Source organism: Tenrec ecaudatus, chromosome 8, assembly GCF_050624435.1.
Source record: "Tenrec ecaudatus isolate mTenEca1 chromosome 8, mTenEca1.hap1, whole genome shotgun sequence".
In the NCBI taxonomy this organism is placed as follows: domain Eukaryota; kingdom Metazoa; phylum Chordata; class Mammalia; order Afrosoricida; family Tenrecidae; genus Tenrec; species Tenrec ecaudatus.
Genome location: NC_134537.1, coordinates 144,298,836 through 144,323,593, shown reverse-complemented (window position 1 = coordinate 144,323,593; position 24,758 = coordinate 144,298,836). Strand labels below are relative to the sequence as shown.

The following is a 24,758-nucleotide window of genomic DNA, read 5'->3' as shown; positions in this document are numbered from 1 at the left end:
AATGCATTTAGCAATTTCTTATTGTATCTTATATTAGTTTTTCATCTACATACTTTATAGCTATATTAAGTGTGTATTAGTACAGAATCATTAATCTCATTTTACTTTTGTATAATTGCTGAGAGAAGTGTGTTAAGATCACCATTTTCGAGTGAGCGAGTGGTCCCAAAGGGATCAGTTACCAGGCATCAAAGAACAAAAAATCATATCATTGACTGCACACCTCCATGATAGGATCGCTGAAGACAAATGGGTGCATAAGCAAATGTGATGAAGAAAGCTGATGGTGCCCGGCTATCAAAAGAGATAGTGTCTGGGGTCTTAAAGGCTTGAAGGTGAACAAGCGGTCATCTAGCTCAGAAGCAAATAAGCCCACATGGAAGAAGCACACCGGCCAGTGCGATCACGAGGTGCCCAAGGGACCAGGTATAAGGCATCATGCAAAAAAAAAAAAAGATATAAGTGTGTGTATGTATGTGTATATATGTGTATATGTATATATGCATGTATATATATATGTATATATATATCATATTAAATGAAGGGGGAAGTACAGAGTGGAGACCCAAGGCCCAAGTGTCAACCAATGGAGATCCCCTCATAGAGGGGTTTAGGAGAGGAGATGGGTTAATTAGGGTGTGAGGTAGTATCGATGAAGAACACAGCTTTCCCCCGGATCCTGGATGCTTCCTCCCCCCAACTACCATGATCCGAATTCTACCTTGCAGGGCTGGATAGGACAGAGGCTGTACACTGGTGCATATGAGGGTTGGAGGTACAGGGAATCCAGGGTGGATGATACCTTCAGGACCAAGGGTGTGAGGGACGATGCTGGGAGAGTGGAGGGTGAGTGGGTTGGAAAGGGGGAACTGATTACAAGGATCCACATGTGACCTCTTCCCTGGGAGAGGGACAGCAGAGAAGGGGGGAAGGGAGACTCCGGATAGGGCAAGATATGACAAAACAACGATGTATAAATTACCAAGGGCATATGAGAGAGGGGGGAAGGGGGAGGGAGGAGGGGAAAAAAAAGAGGACCTGATGCAAGGGGCTTAAGTGGAGAGCAAATGCCTTGAGAATGATTGGGGCAGGGAATGTATGGATGTGCTTTATACAATTGATGTATGTATATGTATGGATTGTGGTAAGAGTTGTATGAGTCCCTAATAAAATGTAAAAGAAGAAAAGAGAAAAAAATGATTAGGGCAAAGACTGTACAGATGTGCTTTATACAATTGATGTATGTATATATATGAACTGTGAAAAGAATTGTATGAGCCCCAATTGTTAAAATTAAAAAAAAAAATTGAAGGATATTATAAAAAAAAGATCACCATTTTCAGAAACATGGGTGAAGGGAGACAGTGGACGATGTAAAATATGAAAATAAAAATAACTGATAAATTATCAAGAATTCAAGGGGGTGGAAGGGTGGGGGAAGGAGGGGAAAAAAGAGGAGCTCACACAAAGGACTCAAGTAGAAAGAAAATGTTTTGAAGATGATAATGGCAACATATATACAAATATGCTTAACACAATGGATGTATGGATTGTTCTAAGAGCTGAAAGAGCCCCCAATAAAATGATTTAAAAAAAGACTTCACATAAGAAAAAAGAATCACCCATTTTGATCATGTATTTTTCAACTTCTTCCTGTGCGTCTATATTCATTTTTACTTCATATATTTGACTGCTACGTGATTAGGTGTAAAATTATAGATTTTATTTTTCTATCTTTGGTAGCGTCTGCATCTTGAACTCTATTGCCTAAGAGGGAAGGGGAGGGGAGGGTAAATCCCTAACTAGAGTGCAGGGACATATCAACTTGGGTGAAGGGGACGTTAACATATGGTAAGAGGAAGGTCAGCAAACACCGATGGAGGCCAGAGAAAGACTGCGGGAAATTACGAGGGGGAAACCGAGGTGAATGCTAGTCTATACACAATCCTCTAATATCAATCATCTCCAAGTAGAAGCACAGATAGGCAAACAAGTTGAACAAGCAAGGGAAGGAGAATGGGGCTCTGTCTACAAATATCTATGTGTGTCAACAGAGATTTCTACATATGTGTTTACTGATGCTGCAATTATTACTGCTTTCCATCCCCATGCATCTAGAAGAGCATGCAGGGGCAAAGGGATGAGAACTTCTAGGCCGTAACTAAAAATGGACGGAATGTGTCACTGGGTCTGCCTGGGGGCTTAGGACCACAGAATCTGAACACGCTAAAGCCAGCCGGCATAACATAGCCCACAAAGACAATGTTCTAACAATTTTGGTGAGCAGTGCCTGGGGTCTTAAAAGCTTGGGAGCAGTCATGTAAGGTGCAACCATTGGACTCTCCCCACATGGAGCAAAGAAAACAGGAAATGCATAAAAGCCACTGGTGCAGTGGATGAATGGACCATGCAAACGTCAGCCTCTCCGCCCCTGAAATCAGAGTCACTAGATAGTGCCAGGTTGCCACCGTGGGCTTCGGCCTGCTCTCTAAGGGAACACATGGGAAGGGCCTCAGTAATATGGGAGGAAAATGAGGGGCAACACTCAAGTTTTAAAAACAACACCCAAGTTTTAGCAGTCAGACTGGAAGAACCCCTGTGACTGTGGCCTGAGTCCCTCCCAAGCCTGGAATGGGACTCACCCCCAGAGCACCATTTTCAGCCAAACCACAGGCAGGTCTGTAGGGACCAGTAACACCAGGGAGGCAGACACTCAGGAAAATCAACCACCGGAGATCAAAAGGCCAAAGTTCAGAGGGGTGAGGAAAGAATGAAGAATAGAAAAAAGGAAACATCAGGAAGAAAAGGGATAAAGTGACATTACATCGTAGGCCTAGAAATCAATGACAGGAAACACAATGCCTATGACTTTGCTCTGTAAACTGTCATCCATGTCACAATAAAAGGTGAAAGAAAAATATCTTATAGTCTGACATCAATATAGTTCCATCCAATTTCTTTTGGCTAGCATTTTGCCTGGTAGACCTATTGTAATCCTTGACTTTTCTGAGCCCTTATTAAGGAACTTTGATGGCACAGTGATTATGAGTTGGGCTTTGATTCACAGGTCAGCAGTTCGACACCACCAGTCACTTCCAGGAGAAAGATGGGAGTATTCTTGTGCAGCGTTACTCTGCCCTGTCCGATAGGGTAGCTACATCAGCATTGACTTGATGGCAGTGAGTTTGGTTTTGGTTTGGTGTTCTTATTTTTTTCTCCCTATTTTATAAATAGCAGGGAAGATATTTTTTAATATTCATTTGACAACAGTTGCTTTTTATCTAAAAAGTTGAATTTACTGATTACAAATAAATGTATTCCTATTTATTATGTTCTTACCACTTGTCACATTTCTTCTCGTTTGCCTTTTAGGTGCCCTATACCCCATTTGATTATGCTTCCCTTTGTGGAAATCACACTCCAAGTTGACTCTTCCAGTGATTGGTTTTTTGAAGAAAAAAAATAAGGAAGTAACATTTGTTGAGAAATGACTTCATATCAGGCACTTGGTAGCTTCGTTACACACACATAAACACATTAGTTCATTCAATCCTCACACTAGTCTTACAAGTCAGATGTTAACAGTCTTAATTTTCTGGTTGCACACACGGAAGCTACAGCGCAAAAACGAACGCTCCTATGAAATAGGCCTGCCGACCAACCTCCAAACCCTCCCTCATTTTAAGATGCAAAACTCAGGAGGTAAAACCGCTCAGGGAAAATGGATCCAGGATGGGAAGAGACAGTGCAGGACAGGGAGGCATTCTGACAGAGGAAGATAGAAACGCAGAGACCCCCTAGTCCAGGGCGGGGTCAGGAAGAAGAAGCTGGGCGAAGACAAGGGGAAGGGACACACGGCTTCCAGCTGAGCCGAGTGGCAGAGGCTAAAGAGTGCAGCCGCTGCTCTGAGAGTTGCTGTACCAGGTCGACCCCCCCCCCCCCCGCCCCCGCCAACCACGGAGCAGGCGCATTAACCTACAGAAACATCTGCAGGTTAGACCGCGCTCAGACTGCTATCCTTTCAATCTGCCTCCAGCTAATTCTGTGCACAGCTGAAGGTATATGCTGACAGGCCCTGACACTTGGGAGCCTTCCAGCCTAGTGGAACAGCTCAGGATTCCTACCTCCGAGGCACATCCTGTCACTCTTACTTTAGATTACCCTCTCTGAGTGCATCAAGTTGAGCTCGGAGGCATACCAGCTGTGGGGACCCATCCTCCTCGGTAGAGACCCGTGGTTCAAAGCCTGTCAGCTCCTCAGATACATCAGGAGCCTCCTCTAGTTTCACATGAACACTTGCCACAATTTTAATCAGCATCTTCCACTTAAAATGCAGCATCTTACAAGGCGCCAGTTCTAATCATGGCCTGGCCCATATTCATGACAGGTTTTGCTATCTTGGTTGCATCTCATTTTCAACTCACCATAGCCATTATTGCTATTCACAGTTGGCATGACTCGCATTGTCCCACCTTTGCTGACTCGACTGTGCATGATTTCTTCTTACATCTCATTTCTTCTTTCTTGTTCCAACTGTCCCTGCCCCCCACCCCCATCCCATCCCCAGCCAAAGTATAGCCCTTCCTCGTTTCTTCAGCAACAGTCTGCTGGTGGCGAATGCACGTTTCTGGAAATCTTTCCATTCTCCATTGCTCTTGAATGGATCACCAGAATTGCAGACCTTTCTGTTGTGTCCATCGAATCTCCTCACCGTATCGACATTTTCCATCTTCTCTGTGTAATGTATCCTGGTTAATTTTTTTCCGAGCTATTTTCAGCCCTTAATTTTCACTCAGCGGTCTATAATTATCTGTTTAACCTCTCTAGTGAGATTAACCTTAATATTTTTTATTTCTAGAAATCTAATTTAGCCCCTTTTCCTATCAGCCTGTTCTCTCTCTTTTTTAATGTAATTATTCCTAATTTTACCTCTTTAATTTTTAAAAATTGTTCCCCAGTGGTTTCACTGTGTGGGCCTTTGGCAGGTCCAGTCTTAGCACTGTTCTGCTGTGAGCTAGGGTGAGGAACGGGGCACTTGCCTCTGCTGATAGGCTTCCCCAGTCCGCAGGCTGTGGTTTCCACAGGTTTCGCCTTCTTTCTAAAGCTTGGGACCTGCTACATATCCACTTACTGTCTTTGCCAATCCTCTCACAGACAGTGCTGCTGGTTTCCGGTTGCTGACAATGAGCCTTCTTCAGGGGCAATTTTTGGCAAGAAGCTCATCTTCAAATATATGTATTGTTTTCTATATGGGAGTTGTTTGATATGTTGTAAAAAAAACCACCCAAATATAGGACAGCACTCTGGGTGTTGCTTCCATACGTTGCAGCAGTACTAGCCTGTTCTTGTTTTGTATCAAGGCCTCCTTCTGTTAATAGAGCCCATTTACTCCCCTTGGGGATCCATCCATTTGTGGCCTGCCAAGAGTTCCCCCGGGTCCGTCCCCCTACCCCCACCAGTTTTATTCCCTCTAGTGTGTTGGCAGGAATGCCTGGTTCATGCAATTGCCAACTGTGGTAGTTAAATGATGTTATGTCAGCTAGAGACTCCTGGCCAGGGGTGGAGTCAGACCTGCCAGTCATGCCACAGTCTGAGGCTATCTCCTTGGGGGCATGGTCTTGTCGTAAGGAAGATGCTGTGAACCTCTTCCTTTCTCTCCCCACTTCACCTTCCTGCTTGCAGGACACCCTGAGAGCTGCCAGAGCCCTGCCAGGTTTTCACTGACCTGGGATCCACATGTCTCTGCACCCACTGGCCTGTGATCTTCCTGCATTCTGCATCATCGTTGCCTGTGGCCAAGGGAGTCTGAAGAAGGAATTACGGACTAATATTGGACTTATGGACTTGAGTTGGACTGGGCTGAGATGCTTTCTTGATATGTAATTATTTCTTGATGCAAAGCTCTTTCTTCTACATATGTTGAGTGTCACGGGATTTTTTTTCTCTAGTTAATCTGACCTAACACCCCTACTAACTGGAAGTTTGAACCCACCAGGAGCTGCCTTGGGAGAAAGGGCCAGTGATCCACAACCAATATGTCACAGCCTTGAATCCCTATGGAACGCACTTGAACTCTGCACGCATGGGTTCATCAGTCCAAAGTGGTTCAGGGGCAGCTGGCTTGGTTTGGAGGTTCAATGTGCTTTCAGGTGATCTCGCAGCACACACTTCCAGTTTTTCTTTCAGGAAAAACCAATAAAAGATTTGTGAGTGTTTGCTATCAACAGACACATTCCAAGGCATTCCATCCATGAGAGTCAGTATACTATTTAAGGTTATACACACACACCCCAATCCTGGGGGCAGAGGGAGAGGGTGGGGAGAAGAGCAAGCCACAGATTCAAAGACGTAGAGACATGTGGCACGTCAGGGTGGAATTCGAGAGGAGGAGGGTTAGAAAATGAAGTCGACTACTATGTGCTCTTCTGTATCCCAGCATTTTCCAGGGCTTGGGATATCACAGATGCACCAAAAATCCAAACTCCCTGCCGACGGGAGAGAGCAGGCACTGGCCCCGTGGGTTCCAAGACTAACTCTTTATGGGAGCAGAAGGGTGCATCTTCCTCCTGTGCAATGGCGGGTGGTCCCAGCCTGCCAAGGTCGGTGGAACTGCTAGAGACGTGGTTCAAAGCCCTATTCATAACCCATTATGCCCGCCACCAGGGCTGCCCAGAACAGACACTTGAAATATTTATTGGCTGAATATGGGGAAGAAGCTCTTTGCCTGGCTTAGATTTCCTACCGTATGACTACACTCGGGCACAGCCTGCCATAAATTCTGGTCAGGTAGGAAGCGGGCCAGCAGTTAATGAGACGCCACAGTCAGGAACAACAGACTATTGTCACTACTATTAGCAACACTCTGAAACAGCATGTCCAAAAACTTGCCTGATGATTTTTGAAAAACAAAAATTCTGGGGCATTTATTTAAAAGGCACAAACAAAGCAGATTCCTTGGCCCCAACCCAGGCTTGCTAAGTTAAAATTCCCAGGGATAGAAGCCTGGTGTTTTGTATATTTAACAAAGCAGTCCAGATGACTCTTTTCAGGAAGTTTTAGGAAACACGGCTCTGGCAGTTCTTGTCAAAACAAAGAGGTAAATAATAATCCCAATAAAATGAGAGATAACTGTTGGAAAATGATGGTGTTATTGTTTTCTACGGCCAGTACAATTGTCTACCTAGATGTCCCAGGAAATTGAAAGTCGACTAGGATCATATACGAGGGGGCTTCTAATGGTTTGTGGAAAACTGAAAACGAGAGAGTGGAATTTGTCCAGTGACCTTTTTGCAGTGCTTTCATGGAACGGCCTCGAGTTCTCAGGATGGAAATGTCCACGAGTCCACAGACCAGAGGCAGCTGGGCTGGAATGAAGATCTACATGTAAAGCCATCCTTGTCCGGCATGGCAGAGGTAAGTATCTAAACCCGGGGGTGTGAACAGGTTGAGAGAGAGGGCACGGCGAGGCAGGAGGGCACAGGCTCCACACGCTCAGATGCGACTGACCTCAGGGAGAAATAATGCGTTGTATCAGGAAGCAATCCAGTGGTCAAAATTATCCCCCGAGGCGAGAAGGAAGCTATCTGCATTGTATTAAGTAGTATAAATGTCCCCACAAATACCAAGGAACTGTAGCTGGCTTATTTTTGTGGTTGTTAAGTGCCACAGAGTCGGTTCTAGCCACAGAGGACTTCCGCACAACAGAACACACTGCCTGGTCCTGTGCCGTCTGGACAGCTGTTCCTATGCTGGAGCCGTGCTGCAGCCACTGAGTCCAAGCACCTCATGCAGGGCCTTCTTTCCCGCTGCCCTTCTGTTTTCGATGTCCTCCTCCAGGGACTACTCTCTCCTGACCACATGGCCAAAATACGTGAGACAAAGCCTCGCCATACTTGCCTCCAGGGAGCATACTGGTCACACTTATTTCAAGGCAGACTGCTTTGTCTTTTCAGCAGTCCGTGGTAGGTTCACCTTTCTTCTCCAGCACCGCAATTCAAATGCACCAGTTCTTCTTTGGTCTTCCTTACTCGATGTGCAACTTTTATGCGCATATGAGGCGATTGAAAATGCCATGACCAACAAAGGTACAAATGTGCTTGACACAATGGATGGATGTATGGATTGTGATGAGTTGTACAAGTCCCCAATAAAATGATTTTAAAAAACGAAAATGCCATGGCTTGGGTCAGCTGCATCTTGGTCCTCAGAGGAGCAGCCTTGCTTTTCAATCCTCTGAAGAGGTATCATGCAGCAGATTCACCTAATGCAAAACATCTTCTGATCTCATGACTGCTGCTTCCATGAGCACTGATTATGGATCCAAGGAAGACATAATCCTGGACAATTTGAACTTTTCTCCACTTATCAGATGTTACCTACTGGTCCAGTTGTGAAGTTTTGGGTCTTTACATTGACTTATTGTAGGTGAGCAAAAGATTTAACTAGTGAATAATAATACATAAATGTTTCCTAAATAGCTATGGTAGTCACTAAATGGAGATACAATGCAATGAATAACATACAATACACATGCCTTAAGTTTATCTGGGAAAACGTCTTTATCCTAAATCTTATACTTATAGGCCTCAGAAAGCACTAGGTGCATGGGCAAGTATCTCTTGTTATGTTTGAATTAATGCAGAAACAGACAAGAATTCATATCCCTGGGTCACAGAGAACTCTCTGATCCTCTCTACACATGGCAGTTGGATACGCATTCTCCATTCAGCTCTGGTGGCCACCTGTATGAATCAAAATAGATCAAACGCCGGAGAAAGGTCTGTGGGGAAGTGCTGACTGCTGGAGGAAATTGCTCATTTGAAGAACAGCTTGGTTTGGGTTAAGCCACACACTCCTCTGCCATGGGAAGCCTCCCTGTCATCTTTTTGCTCACAGAGATGCCAAGAATTTTCTCTAAGAATAATCAGTTGGGGGGAAAAACCTTTATTATTTCATAAACTCCATGCCAATACTTTCTTTGATAAGCATTTTAACAGCTGGGTACGTTCCACACGGTCTGCTTCCACACTCAGCACTCCTGCAGCTGTCGCTGGGTTCCAGAGTAAATAGTGCATCCAAATATCACAAAAGCATGAAACCGCACACGGTTCCAGAAAAGAGCAAAGTTTAAAAGCAACACAAACAACCTACTGAAAGTGCTTATAGATGCTGTCAGGGTACCTCTAGTCTATCCCTTCTATCGCTCAGATGGCTTCAGAGAGTTCAGAATTCCAGAGGGAGGCACCTGGCCAGTGAGGCAGTCAGGTGAGCTCTAGATCCGTTAAGTGAGGAACATTTCAGGCCTCCACCCCACCATAAACAGAGGAACCCAGATCTCTGCAGAATCCTAGCAAGACACTCCCAAAGAACCCTCCTAGCCCACCATGTTTGCCTTGGCGACTGGCTTTCAGAAGCTAATTCGGCCCAACCTTTATCACAGGCTATGCGTGTTTCCTAAGAAATCCAAGAAGCCCAGTTGGAGCCTCATACCCGTAAGGCTCAACAAAACTCCTTGCACATGGCCCCCATCTCCCACTAATTCCCAACCCAGCAAAACCCCTCTACTTGGTCTTCACAGCCCACCATTAACAAACCCCCTAGCTGCCAGCCCTCCTCTCTGATTGCTGCCTCACTTTCCTGTGGCCTTCCCTGGGGCCGCTGCTTGCTTTGTAGCCATTTCTAGAGGCAGCTACTTCCTTTCCCACATCCTGAAAACCACGGGTATCCAGATGGGAGAGGGGCCTTAGGACTCCACCACCCCTCTCAGATCTTTTACTCTGTCTTCCTTTACTCTTTGCCTTAAAACCCGAGTTCTGAACCTTGAACGGTTTAGCTCAGAACCCACTGACTAACTCCAACAGTACTTTCCTCATAATTCTTACTGGTTTCAACATCCATAGTGCTCCTCTTTCCAATGGTTCTCGTGGGTTGAGGGACAACCCCCCTCAAAAGATGCGCCCACTTAACAATCGTCAGAACCTGTGCGTATTACCCTGGGTGGCAAAACACTGAATATACAAATGAAATAGATGCACAGAAAGAGGAAACACATGACAAAGTTAAGGTTCTTGAGAGGATAATCTTTTCCTGGATTATCCCAATGGGTCCTAAATATCATAAACAGTGTCTTTGTAAACAAAGAAACAAAGATAGGAGATAATACGGCATTGCAGAGAGAGCTAGCGATGGAGCCACAAGTCAACGAATGCCGGCAGCCACCACCAGAAGGTAGAGAAGCAAAGTCGTTGTTTTCCTGTAGCATCTCCAGAAGGAGCTTGGTCCTGCCAACACCTTGAATTTAAAACTCCGGCCTCCAGAACTGTGAGATAATAAATTTCTGTGGGTGTTGGTCGCCAAGTTTCTGGCAGTTTGTTACAAAGCCTTGCAAAAGCAGCAGACGAGTCCTCTTGGATTGCTTCTCCTGGAGTGCCTCTACTTCAACCGCCTCGCTCCCGCTCCGACCACTTTCACAGTCATATCCCAGAGGATCTGACTGAACCGATTCCGAACCAAACTCACGGCTGCTGAGGCATTTCCAACCCATAGCAGTTACTGTGCAGCACCTGAAATCTCAAGCTCAAGCGACCCTGGCTCATCCCAACTTCTTGTTAGCTCACGCCTTTTATTCCCGGAACACTTCTTCAACCCCAGTGAGACCTAAGCCACACGGACCCTGGCAGCTTTGTTCTGTCCGTTATCTCCGTCATGCCCTCTGGAATCAATAATGAACATAGAGGCCACCGTCCAACTCCCCTTGTCCACGCTCCTCCTTGATTCTGTTCTTACTCTTCTGGCAGAACCCCAACTCCAGCCGCTCTGTGCCTACACCCCCGCATTTAATGGCAGGACCAAAATACACAACAGCGTCAACTGGTCTGACTTTGAATTCATGACCACCACCAATCCCAAATTAGTCATTCCCATCTCAGCTTAAGTGTTACTCTTCAAAAACCTTTCTCTGACCAGCTAATTGTACTCTTTAATAACAGTTTCACTGAGATGTAATTCACATGCCATTAAATTCACTCTTTTAAAGTGTACGACTTATTGATTAATATATTCACTTGCAAACGCACGCCATCATTACGAGGACGTTTTCATCACCTCCCCGGAATACCCCGAGCCCATGAGCAGTCAACTCCTATTCCTCCCTCTCCACAATCTAGCAACCACTGGTCTGTCTCTGTGGATTTAGCTATTTGGGGACGTTTTGTATAAGTACGTCATGCGAGGGGGCTTTAAAAAGTCCATGGAAAATTCCACGACCTTTCCATTCCACTGGCCCATAAACTTTTGGAAGTCCCTTTTATCTGTGGGCGTAGTCCCATTCACCTTTCCACTCCTGTTGGGCCGGACCGTCTAGCAGCGTACAGACTCACTCATGGGCGATGGCTAGCCCTGTTGGTGCAGGGTGGGATCCGTCACAGTATTTACCTCTGCTCTTCCCAGAGTTCCCCTTGGCCTTCAGCTTCTGGCGCTGACCTCCCCCAGTGCTGTGCTCTGCCTTTCCCTGCCCTGAGGTTAATATGTATCCACCCTCTGGTTAGCGATTTACCCTCCCTCTCAGCCCTGGTTCTCTTCAGAGAACCATTATTTCTGGGTAGGAATCTTTTTCTCAGCTTTCTACAGCAGCGCTTTCATGTAATTATTTGCCTTGCTGTGATTAATTTCACTCAGCACAATGTACCCTGGTTCTGTCTCTGTGTACGAGGCATCACACAGATTCATTATTCTTTAATGTAGAAACAAATCTATCCTGGAAGGAGGACAGCCAGGATGCTCACTGGAAGCCAGCAGGGTGAGCCTTCAATCTCACGTTCTTTCGTGTTAGCAGGAGAGAGCAGTCCTTGGCAAAGGACATCCTGCTCGGCCACATGGAGGCAGGGGCAGGAAAAAGGGAAAAGGCTCGTGATCAGATGGACACAGGGGCTATAATGCCGACAGGCAGAGATTGAGAGGACGCAGGTCTGGTCAGTGTTCCTTGTGTTTGTGCGTAGGGCTGCAATGAGTCGGAACCAACTCCATGGTAGCCGACAACGCTGTGCATAATGGTCATCTACTCACTCGTCTGATGGACACTGAGGCTGTTGCCCTCTCTGCACTCTTGTGACTAGGACTGTGGTGAGCATTAGTGTGCATGACCTGTTTCTGTCATAGCTCTTACTTTTCATGTATGCCTAACAGTAGGTTTGATGGCATTTCTATTTCCAATTTTTAAAGGATGTGCCGTATCATTTTCCACTGGGTTGGGCCATTTTTGTCCCACTTGGGGTAGATGAAGGTTCTAGTCTCTTCACACCCTAGCGAGCATTTGCTGTTTTCCTTTGAAAACAAAAAAACTTTCCTATTTATGCCAAGGTAAGATGATATCTCCTTATTGCATTTGATGTGCATGTCTCTCTCATCCCTGGTGGCCCATGGGCTGTGTACTGAGCCGCTAACCACCCACCAGTTGCTCCACAGGAGAGAGGTTCGGCTGCCTGGCCCCATAAAGATTTAAACACCTGGACACCCACAGGGGCAGTTCGACTCTGTCCTATGGGGTTTTGTTATGAGTCAGCATCATTCGATGGCCGCGAGTTTGATTTTGGAGAATGGTTAATGATGGTGAGTGATTATTTTTGGCCACCTGAGTGTCTTTGGTGAAATGTCTGCTCATTCTTCTACTCGGTTTTTAATTGGACTTTTGTCTTTTGGTTGTTGAGGTACTGACATTTTGTCTACAAATTTTAGAGATTTGTTCCCTGTCCCGTACGTCATTACCAAATATATATAAATATAGATATATTTTAATTACCCCTCCCACCCAATCTCTCTGTTCACTCTTTGGGGGAGAGCTTGATGCCTATAAATGCTTACTTTTGTAGGAGAGTGCAGGAGTCTAGTTTTCCTTCTGCTCTGTTTGCATTTTTGTTTCTGTTGAATAGATCTGTGCTATCTACTGGGGCCACTGCCAATGATGCTGGAGCAAAGCTGGCAGTTCAAACCCACCAGCTGCTCCACTGGAGAAAGCCGAGGCTATTTGCTCCTGTAAAGATTTATAGCCTCCAAACCCTACAGAGGACTACTGTGAATCAAAAACCACCTGATGGGAGTGGGGTTGGTTTTTGTTGTTTTGGTATCGGGTCCAAAATTGTCTTTATTTTTTATGAGCTTCATAGTTTTAATTTTTACATTTAAATCTGTAACCCACCTTGAGATTAACCTTGTAGATAGTGAGAGACATGGAACCTGTTTCATTTTTCTGGAAATGGTATCCACTTTTTCCAGAACCACTCGTGAAAGGGATCATTCTTTAAGAAAAGAATTAAACTGGCTTGGTCCCACTCTTGAATATCAAGTGACACGAAATGGGTCTCTTTCTGGACATTCCATTGATCTTTCCTATCCACCTGCTCCACTGTCTAACTCTCTCCGGAGCAAACAGACCAGTGGGGGTTCCGGCTGACAGGTGAACAGGAATGGCAGGGGAATAGAGTTTATGGTGAGGACTGAAGGGCCATATGTATGAGGGGTAAGAAGTTGGGAGAAGACCGGGGCCGTGGATCAAAGATGATCTTTGTGAGAGCAGTTCAACATGCCAACTGGCGTGGTAGTGGCCGGGCAGAGAGCACGGAGGCAAATTACAAGGGTGACTGGGAGGGACAAAATTCTAAGAGGACACTAGTGACCCACATCCTGGATCATCTCCTTCCCTTTGAGCATAAATGGAGTCGATGAACATGATGAGCTAACCTATTCAGATCGATCCTTCGATTACGGAACATTGTATGTCATCAGAATCAGGACCCGTGGGTGTGGAAGGGGAGCAGTTCCAGGGGCGGGGAGAAGGTCCAACGTGGAACTGCAGGAGCAGGTGGCTGAGGTCCCGCGGAGGAGGAGATCCTCAGAGCTGAGTAAGTGCAGGAGCTTCGACATCAGGGTGTAACAGGGCTCCTCCACAAAGACTAGGGAATCACCCCGAGAGGGCTGTGACCAGAGGTGAGTGAGGAGCATACCCAGAGAGACAGGTGAGGTGGTGACAATCATGAAAAGGCAGGAGGACCTTGGTGCTAAAATGGCTAAATCCCAAAGAATTGCCTTTAAAAAAAATTTTTTTTTAAGCCAAGACATTCGGGATACAGCAGGACCCCGGACCACATCAGTACTCAACATAATCAGATTTCGACATGAAATGTCGAGAGAAGTTTGCATCGGAGCCCAAAGGAAACATCGGAATCCAACCGGTGCACGTGATTTTTGTAAACAAAAGCAGTTAGTGTTTCAGTCACTCAGCGTTAGTTGGCATTATTAGCATCAGTTATTTAAAACTTTTGCAGCTGTGTTCCAAGTGTTTTGCTATAATTTCCTTAGTTTTTGTGGCTTTTTGTTCAATTTTTAGATAAAAATACATGGGTCCTAAGAAAGAGTTTTTTTATCATGATAAGGAACTGGTTAACCGTGTCATTGATATTGTTGATGATAATTTAGTAAACCCTTTTAGAAAACAGTTAAGGAAACGCCAACAGCAGACCACATTAGACAGATTTTCTTTTTTCTTTTTAGAGCAAGCCAGCCAGGTCCTAGTGACAAAAGGCAAAGAAGGGGAAAAAACTCCTGAAAAGCAGCTACCAGTGGATTTGATGGAAGGGGATTCCCTTCCAAACAATGACTCTCTCCATCCCTCCTCTCCACATCCGTGTCCACAGATCCAGATCCTCATCCATCTCAATCTGTACTTGTTAAAAACATTTTTAATGTTGTGTTTCTTATTTAAATTATATTATTTAACTCTGAACTTATTTACTTTGAAATTTCTGTGTAATGTTTTGTATAAAAAGGCAAGGTTAGGGTGAACACTTGGTGGTTGAGACCAGATTAATAACAGTTTTCAGTTATTTCTTATGGGAAACATTGATTCAGAACTCGACTGCATCGCATCTCGAGGCTCCTTCCAGAACAGATTAGCATCGCGGTCCAGGGTTCTACTGTATGATGATGATCCAACAGTGGCCAGGCAGAGAGCATGGAGACAAATAACCAGCGTGACTGGGAGGGAAAAAACTCTTAAGAGGACACTAGTGACCCACATCCTGGATAATCTCCACCTTGCCTTTGGGTATAGACGGAGTCTGTGAACATGCTGAGCTAACATGTTCAGATGGCTCCTTTGAGTACAGGATGTTTGATGGCAAAGGGAGATTTATCCTGGCTGGTCCTGGCCTCAATCAGGGAACTCTTTTAATAGCAGGTTTATTTTTTGCGTGGTTGGTGGCAGAAAAGCGAGTCAGAGAGACATGCAGGGAGAAATCCCCACTGGCTTGGGAGAAGGCAAGCATGCATGTCGTGAACCACCCCTGAGGGTATCACGGCAAGGCAGAGCAGAACTGACTACCGCGAATGAACCTGAGACAGAGGACTCCAGGCATGTGATGCTTGGACCTGTGGCCTACACAAATGGAGATACAGTTGTGCTGTTTGTTTTAAGGCATTGAAGTTGTGGCAATTTGTTAACCATGAATATAAATCCCGGTCGACCCAAGATAATGAGTAGCCTACTTCCCTTCTGCAGTGATAAATTACGTGGTCCCTCTAAGAGGGAGTTCACCTCCAACCCCTAAACCACGGGGTGGGCAACCCTCTTTCTGCCAAGGGGTGTTTGATTAAGTATAAAATCATTCGAGGGCCATCGTGGTCAAGCTCACCCTCATGTGATGGCTGGGGCAGCTTCTCTTTGATGAGGCCTGTGAGATCACGTGGAACTGATGGTGGCCCATGGATCTCACATTCCCCATCCCTGCCCTACATGCACCCAAGGATGTGAGACATTAGGTGTCCCCTGCAAAAGCTGCATGGGACGTTCATGCTCTTAAAGAGAGTCACCACATTTCCATTAAGGCAAGCCAAGAAACAACAGCAACATAAAACTGCAACTCACTGTCATCGAGTCAAGGTCAATTTATAGCGACTCTACAGTAGTTTCCCAGACGGTCACTGCTGTCGGGAGGAGGAAGCCCGGCCTTTCTCCTGGTGGTGGTGAACGCTGATCTTGTGGCTCACAGCCCGACCTGTAACCACCGTGCCGCCGGGACGCCGTATCATCACGGCAAGGGCTGGGAGACATGCTGATAGAAGCAACCTACACTTAGGGCAGCACACGGGTTAAGGGGCAGCACTTCTCGAGGGGCCTCCATGTGGACGGCTATTCGTAGGCTGTGGGAGGGTCAGGAAGAACAGAGCCTGAGGGGATGCTGGGATAAAGCCAGAGACACGAGACAACTTCCGCTAGTGACACTGATGACAGAGACAGAGGCAAGAGCCATGGTGGTCACAGCCTCAGTAGTGCCTTTGAAAGGAGCGATGCATTAGGCGAAAGACCTGCATTTTGAAGTTTTGTTGCTAGTTTCTTTCTGTCGATTTTTCCTTTGTGGATTTTTGCTGCTAGTGTCTCCTGCTTTCACATGTCTATAAGTGGGTACAGTGTTTTCTGATTTTTAAAATAGAATCCTCTTGCCTAGTATTGGACACTAAGTAGCTGTTCAGTTATGATGTGCGACTGGAAGTGGGTAGAATCATGACCAAGAAAAGATTGTTTATCTCACTGAATACTACTAAATTCTCTCAGAATCTGAAAGAGGTAAGAAAGGGCAATGGAATCCTGCTCTGACAAAGGCCCAGCAGTACTGTTTTCTCTCCACAGCCCGGAATTCAACGCGGCTCCTTAGACTAGATGGTTTCTTTTTGCTGATGACAGTTCCCAAACAACTGCACTGGGCATCTAGGAAGTGCCCATCAAAATGTGTTTGCTTTTTAAAAAATGCAATCATGTTAACAGGAATTACTAAACAAATTCAAAATATTTCATCTTTCACAGCAGATTTTGTGAAAAACAGGCTAAGTGACTTTGCTCGGTGATGGAGACTGCCATCTGCTGGCAAGAGAGGTGCAATTTTTATTAACACCAACTAGTTATACAAACAGCCACCTCCACCTAAGGCCCTCCCTCTACCAAGAACTGTGAGTGCAGTACAAATGTGCTTTGTATGAGCACACACACACACACACACACACACACACACACACACACACACACAGCAGCTGTCATGGACCGAGCGAGCAAGCGGGAATCAGTCAGCTATGTGACTTGGAAAGGGGAAGACCAAGGAGCCCTGGTGGCTCCCGCATTAAGCTGGGCCCCTCACTTGGAGGTCCTAGTTTAAACCCACCAGCCACTCCGGGGAAAACTGGGCCTGGCCATCTGCTCCCATAAAATTACAGGAAAATTCTGGGAGGGTTCTACTCTACCCTAAGTGAGTATTCAGAATGGGCCAAATAGCTGACGATGACAACAAAGTCAAGGCCAAAGCAAAAAGTATAAATGTAGGATGGGAGTAGGCCTGAGTTCGTGAGAGAGTGTGAGTGTGTGTGATCTTGAGCGTGTATAGGATTCTAAAAACTGGAAAAGTTTCAAATATTTCTCCTGAGCCCAGACCAAGGTAAATGAAGGCTGGAGATGAAACTCATTTTAATAGCTTTACCACAAGCCCAGGCCAACCGGGCAATGCCTGGCTGCCAATTCTGAACGTTCTGAGAAAAGAACAGGAAAATCCAGATTAAATAGGAAAAAATACAGAACAGAATTTCAAATCCCCATGGCTTCCAGACTTTCCAGAACTCTAGAGACTGGATGAATCTCTGAGATTATTGCCCAGAGACAATATTTAAACGTTAAACCCAAAGCACCCTTTGAAGTCTTTGTAAAACCAAGCAATCATCTAATTGTGAAATGCCCGTCAACATTCATTTTTCAAAATGTCCGCCCTGTGCATTAGACTCTTTTAAGAACAATCTACATGGGATCAAACTGACAAGAGCCACTCAAGAGACAGCCGGGGGCGGGCAATGGACTTACGTTAGCAGGGGAGGAAGAACTCCGAAAAGCATGGTGAAAATTGCTGCCCAGCTGGACGGATGTCATTAGTGTCACTGAATTATACACGCAATGTTGCATCAGTGCATGATTTGTTGTGCATATTCTCATTAACAAATATGTCTTTTAATTCTAAGTAAAAAACATTTTAACAGGGATCAGAAGAAAAAATTGCATACAAAATATTTTTCCAGATGGACAACAGAAAAGTGGGTGAATGGAGACGATGGACAGTGTAAGATGTGACAAAATAATAATTTATAAATTATCAAGGGTTCATGAGGGAAGGGGAAGCGGAGAGGGAGAGGAAAAATGAGGAGCTGATGCCAGGGGCTTAGGTGGAGAGCAAATGTTTTGAGAATGATGAGGGCAATGAATGTACAAATGTGCTTTACACAATTGATGTATGTATGGATTGTGATAAGAGTTGTATGAGCCCCTAATAAAGTGTTTTAAATATATTTTTTTCCAATATTCCTCCAAATCTGAATCACTTAAATGTGGTAATAAAAATCCAAGCAAATATGCTTCATTGGTTCACTAAACTGCTCTTTTTACAAAGTGCAATTTCGTAGAAAAATGTGATCCTCTCTGTGGTTGAAGTAACCACTTAGACAAGAATCCTGTGCTGATTGTTGAACGCATCACCGTCTTTAGCATCTATTTAAAACTTTATTTATAAGGACTTAGCTGACACCACAAAATACGTATATCGCCAAGACTGTCTAATGGGGAAGGGGTAAGCAAAAGTAGTAACTGTCCTTAGAAGAGCGGGCAAGTTTTGCTAATACCTCTCTCTACAGTACTCTGAGTCATGCACATGGCCCATGGGCTTTCAAGCTCTACCTAGTTAAGAATGTCGTTTCTCTTTCCCATCAGAGAGAGAGCAGAGCTAGAGAGAAAGAAAGAGCGAGGCATTCTTTTGTTCTCAGTCTGGGATACATGACGCAGAGTGATAGCGGCTCAAGGGAATTTTCAAACTCCAACAAGAAAATAAACTCTTTCAGAGGGGGCTTTAGCAAAGTTTCTGATTTTTCTCACTTGGGCAGTAAAGTGGTTTGCATTTTTAGGGTTTTCGGGTGTTTTTTTTCCCTTTCCTCCACAGAAAGATTTTTAAACCTTTGGTAGTGAATGAGGTATCTGCAAGGCTGTGGTGGCCATCTTCCTAAGGCCAGCCTACAGAGAAGCACTTTTAAATGACATGCCAAAACCCAGAGATGTAAGAAATAGGTGTTTGTGGCACTCTGAATGTGCCTTCCTGTTCATTAGAAATATCTAGATCTATGTGTCTAGAGTTATAGATTTAGTATTAAGGTGGCAGAAGGACCTTGGGCCTCTACTCAAGCACTCCTTCAATGCATGAATACTTTCTTTTATTAAATTGGCACTCTACGATGCTCACCCTCCTGACACAACTGCTGAAGCCAAAGTGGGTGAACAAGTAAATGTGGTGAAAGCTGATGGTGCCCGGCTGTCAAAAGAGATTGTGTCTGGGGTCTTAAAGGCTTGAAGATAAATAAGCAGCCATCTAGCTCAGAAGCAACAAAGCCCACATGGAAGAACACACCAGCCTGCTGTGTGATCATGTGGTCCCAAAGGGCTCAGTTATCAGGCATCAAAGAACAAAAAACCCTATCATTGGCTGCATACCTCCATGATACGATTGCCGAAGGCAAACGGGTGCATAAGCAAATGTGGCGAAGAAAGCTGATGGTGCCCGGCTATCAAAAGAGCTGGTGTCTGGGGGTCTTAAAGGCTTGAAGGTGAACAAACGGCCATCTAGCTCAGAAGCAACAAAGCCCACATGGAAGGAGCACACCAGCCTGTGCGATCACGAGGTGCCAAAGGGACCAGGTATAAGGCATCATGCAAAAAAAAAAAATATATATATATATATATACACACACACACACTATATATATATATATATATCATAGTGAATGAAGGGGGAAGTGCAGAGTGGAGATCCAAAGCCCATTTGTCGGCCACTGGAGATCCCCTCATAGAGGGGTTTAGGAGAGGAGATGGGTCAGTCAGGGGGCGATGTAGTACCCATGAAGAGCACAGCTTTCCCCCAGATCCTGGATGCTTCCTCCCCCCAACTACCATGATCCGAATTCTACCTTGCAGGGCTGGATAGGGCAGAGATTGTACACTGGTGCATATGGGAGCTGGAGGCATAGGGAATCCGGGGTGGATGATACCTTCAGGACCAGGGGTGTGAGGGGCGATGCTGGGAGAGAGTAGGGTGAGTGGGTTGGAAAGGGGGAACTGATTACAGGGATCCACATGTGACCTCCTCCCTGGGAGACGGACGGCAGAGAAGGGGGGGAAGGGAGACTCCGGATAGGGCAAGATATGACAAAAAACAATCTATAAATTATCAAGGGCTCATGACGGAGGGGGGAGCGGGGAGGGAGGGGAAAAAAAGAGGACCTAATGCAAAGGGCTTAAGTGGAGAGCAAATGCTTTGAGAGTGATTAGAGCAAAGAATGTACAGATGTGCTTTATACAATTGATGTCTGTATATGTATGGATTGTGATAAGAGTTGTATGAGCCCCTAATAAAATGTAAAAAAAAGAAATATCTTCAAGACTTGAGTGCACGTATGTGTATGCTGCAACTCCGGGCTCGAGCACAACAACAGTGAGGGTGGCGCAGGGCCGGGCAGTGCTTGCTCTGTGGCAGTGAGGGTGGCGCAGGGCCGGGCAGTGCTTGTTCGGTGGCAGTGAGGGCCGCTATGAGTCAGCACCGGGTTGCCGGCACCTAACAACAACACACGGTTACTCTTCCTACTCGGCTCCAGCAGCACGTGACGCGGGTGATGGCTCTCTTCCTCGGAACGCTCTCTTCTCTTGGTCTGCAGCACCACGCATGTTCTCCTAGTTCTTGCTTCCCTGCATGCAGGCTCTTTCTCCTCCTCCAGATCACTTAATGATGGAGAATTCCAAGGGCCAGTTACTAGTCTTCTTCCTCACCGTCACATACTCACTCAGTGGTAGCACAGCCTAACTTCAACTGTGCCAAGAGCTCCCACGGCTCTTTCTCCCAGGATTCAAGGGTGGCTCTTCCTTGTCCGATTTCCTTCTGGCCCGGTGGGGGTGCTGGAGAGCAGGTCCTCTACAGAGGCCTCCCAGCCTTCTAACCCACTTCTGGGCTGGCCAAGTTCTAGGTTTTAAAATGTGGTTTCACAGCTCAAATGGTCAAAGGCTCCTTCGGTGCAGGCTCACGGTTTCTTTGACAGTAAAACCCCCTCAAAAACGCAGGGCGCCTTTGATCTATTTGTTTTCAGTCAGTTCCATGTGCCAGTAATCACACCAACAAAATTCTTTCCGAGACAGAATTCTCAAGGCACTTTTCATTTATTTTCTTCCTCCCCACTCTCCGTAAACGATCAGCAGCCACCTGGTGGCCATATGAAGCAACAGGTCTGTGATGTTCAAGCGGGGCCACACAACAGAATTATTAAGGAATTTTTTTCTAAGTCCCCCTGTCCAGCAGACCAACGGCATCAGCAGCTCTGCAGGTGGGGGCAAGGTGATGGGTAGCCATGAACAAGAGCCACTTGGTGCAGTAGGTAGAGGGGCTGTGCCTGACCTCTCATCTCCACCACCGGATGAGTCATCATGTCCACGGAGAAATCCACAAGGCCTTTGTTGCTCAAAGCTGTTTTCAATTCCTATCTCTTAAGTCTCTATGGCCTTGAAACAATTTGTTATTTTTTTCTTTCACTACCCCATCTATGTGAGCCCTCTATACTCCCTTTCTTTTGTAAACATGTATGTCATCACACCTTACTGACACTGGTCAGCACACATGAACACACACTCTGACCTTTTCAAAGCCTGACCTGAGTTGCCATGAAGTGTCCAGGTTATTACAGATGGCACATTCTCCAAACTGGTGATCACTAAACATGGGTTGGGTCTTCCCCACTTCCCGTGCCAGCTTCCTCATCAGTGTGCCATCTAAATGCTACCACAGAGTTCCGCTGCCAGCACTAGCTACTACAACAAAGCCCTAAAGCCTCAGTGGCTTCACACAAAGCTGTCTTACACCCAATACAGTCACGTGGGTGGGCGGGATGACCTCCTGCACCTAGCATTCCAAGACCCAGGTGCCTTTCACTGTATGGCGCTGCCCTCTGCTGGGCCCGAGTGGGAGAACAGGGAGTAGCGAAGGAGCTGTTCTATTCTCGGGAGGCACGGATGTTGCCATCCACAACCTGCTGACAGAGTAAACCACAGGGCCTCTCTTCTACACAAAGGGGCTGAGAAATGGAGTCCAGGTGTGTGCCCAGAAAGAAGAGGAAAGAGTTGTTGTCACAAGCGCTGTATCCCTTTCCACAATGGTTGTCCATATTTATAAGGCTACCAGCAACGTACAAGAGTTCCAATGACTGCCTACCTCTTAAAAATGACCGAATGCTTCCACTGTGTGATATGTGAATTATATGCCAATAAAATGAATGTGGTAGTTAATTTTATGTCAACTTGAAGATGTATTAAAGTCTACGGGGTGAGATCCAACCTGTCAATCAGGTGGCAACCTGATGGTACCTCCTTGAGAGTGTAGCCTTCTTCCAGCCAGGGGAACTAGGACCCCAGCAGCAGCCCTCTGGCTTCCCGTTGGCTCGGACTATGCCACTGAGGCAGAGACGTGCGGGGGAGCCCCGTCATGTTTCCACCAACCTTGGAGCCACTCAACTCGGAACCCATCGGCCTGTGAGCTTCATGCCCAAATCCCAAATGACCTTTCTGCATCATTACAGGTGGCTATGTGAGTCTGAAGAGGGCCTGATGGAGTAGTGTTGGACTCCAGGACTTGAGTTGGACTGGGCTTGGGTGCCTTCTTATATATAATTACTTCTTGATATAAAACTCTTTCTCATACACATGAGTGTCACAGGATTATTTCTCTACACAACCCGGTCTAACAAAACTAAAGAAATTAAACTCTGTAGTGCTAGCGCTTTTGTCTGTTTTGCTCACAGATGTACCCAAAGTACCTAGAGCACACCCTCGCACATAGTAGGTCAAAAAATTTTCTTCTGAATGCATGAGCAGATGTATGGGCAAGATGAATCACAGATATAGTACCATACGGTGTTGTTTTGTAATAAAGGCAAACTACCGTATATACTTGAGTATAAGCTGACCCAACTATCAGCCAAGGCATCTAATTTTATCACCAAAAAATGCATTTAGAATGTGCTGAAAAACCTGTCTTATACTCGAGTATATATGGTAAATGGATCGGAGACTTATAAACAGTGAATTATATTACCTAGACAAAAGATTACATGAAAACTCTTGAGAAAATAAAAGTGTGCTTCTAGGCATCAAACATTACACAAATGCACAATGTAAATCCACGTACAAGCTGGTTTAAAGTGAACTCATCTCCTGTGAACATACTCACTCAAACAGCAACGACAGTGGCTCCGCCTTCTAGAAATTACTATTAAAGCTGATTACACATCCCTTAGTAAAGTTCAAAAGTTCATCTGCAACTTTCTCAAACCCCCAGCTGCTCTGAAAGAGAAGAGCAGACTGTCTGCTCCCATACAGCTCTGCGGCCTCAGGAGCCCTGAACAGGATCCTTAGGAGCCTCAATGCACACATGGCAGCAGGGACAGTTGGGCAGGGATTTACTCGGAAAATGAAGAACTAAGGAAAAGAGCAAAGAAGTAAGCAAGCTGAAATAAAAATAACAAATAGCGGTGAAACTCAAAAGCATTTATGAAAAACTGCTTCACAAATCACAAAGCAGGATTCAACCATCAGTCAATAACTTTAAATAAATATGAAAGCCGTAGTTCAAAATGTTTTATGGATTAGCTATGTGGCTGGTTCAGATTAAGGTGAAGAAATTCCTAATTTGTCTAGACCCACTATCAGTGTTTCCAAAGTGGGTGATACCGCCCCCTGGAGGGCGTTGCAACAGCAAACTGCACTTTCTCCTGGATGACCGGCAGGAGTGCAAAAAGAGTTTAATTGGGAACCTATGATCTAGGCAGAAATTTCAGGAAAAACTACCCCAGTTAATCCAAACATTATGAAGGTAAGAAAGCCAAAAATGACCTCACATCTAGTTGAGACTCTAAACCAGAAACAGGAATAAACCGCAAATCAATTCAGTGCAGTAATTGTTCTTTAAGGAAAGGGAATGTAACAAATTGAAAAATCCACAAAAATTAGCTCTGTTCAATAAAAATGAAAACAAGCGAGTTGGTCTCTCTCTCTCCATCTGACTTTTTAACTGAAGATTTATACTAACGGCTCCTCAAACAAACACTGAAATCCACAACACCAGATTCAGGAGGGGTATTCAGTGTAACCTAATTTTGTGGATAATGTAACTGAACACCTACTCAATTTTTAAAATGCATTGTCAGGCATCTATGCAATCTAGAGTACACTTGAGTTGAAATTTGTTTATTCTGAGCTTGGTGATTTAAGACCAGGATGGGGGTGGGGAACCTGGCTAGTGACATTTTATAATACTTGAAATCCAGTCGGGGAATCTAGGCTTACGAGCCTGGATCAAGACTTACAGACCTTACCCAAACAAACCAAAACTAAAGGAAAGGTTTTCAAACAAAGGCTGTTTACCAACATTTGATAGAAAGAAAAGCATGGCACTTTAAACACTCTGGATACAAACTGATGAGAGGAAACGCAATATGATGCTAGCCAGCCACAGGGGGGAAAATCAGACACCAATCCCCTTTAAATTCTGTGATTTAAAGATGAGTTTTGAAGGTCAGGATGCATCCCAATTTGGCAATAGCTGTAAAATACAGTATTTCCCACAACTTTAGAGGCCAAGACTTGGCTCCTTTATTTT

At 45.3% G+C, this 24,758-nt stretch overlaps 1 protein-coding gene across 7 annotated transcripts in view; it reads right to left on the bottom strand.

Moving 5' to 3' along the window:
• Positions 1-24,758, bottom strand: part of DTNB (dystrobrevin beta) — a 313,250-nt gene that overhangs the window by 187,295 nt on the left and 101,197 nt on the right. The window lies entirely within an intron of this gene.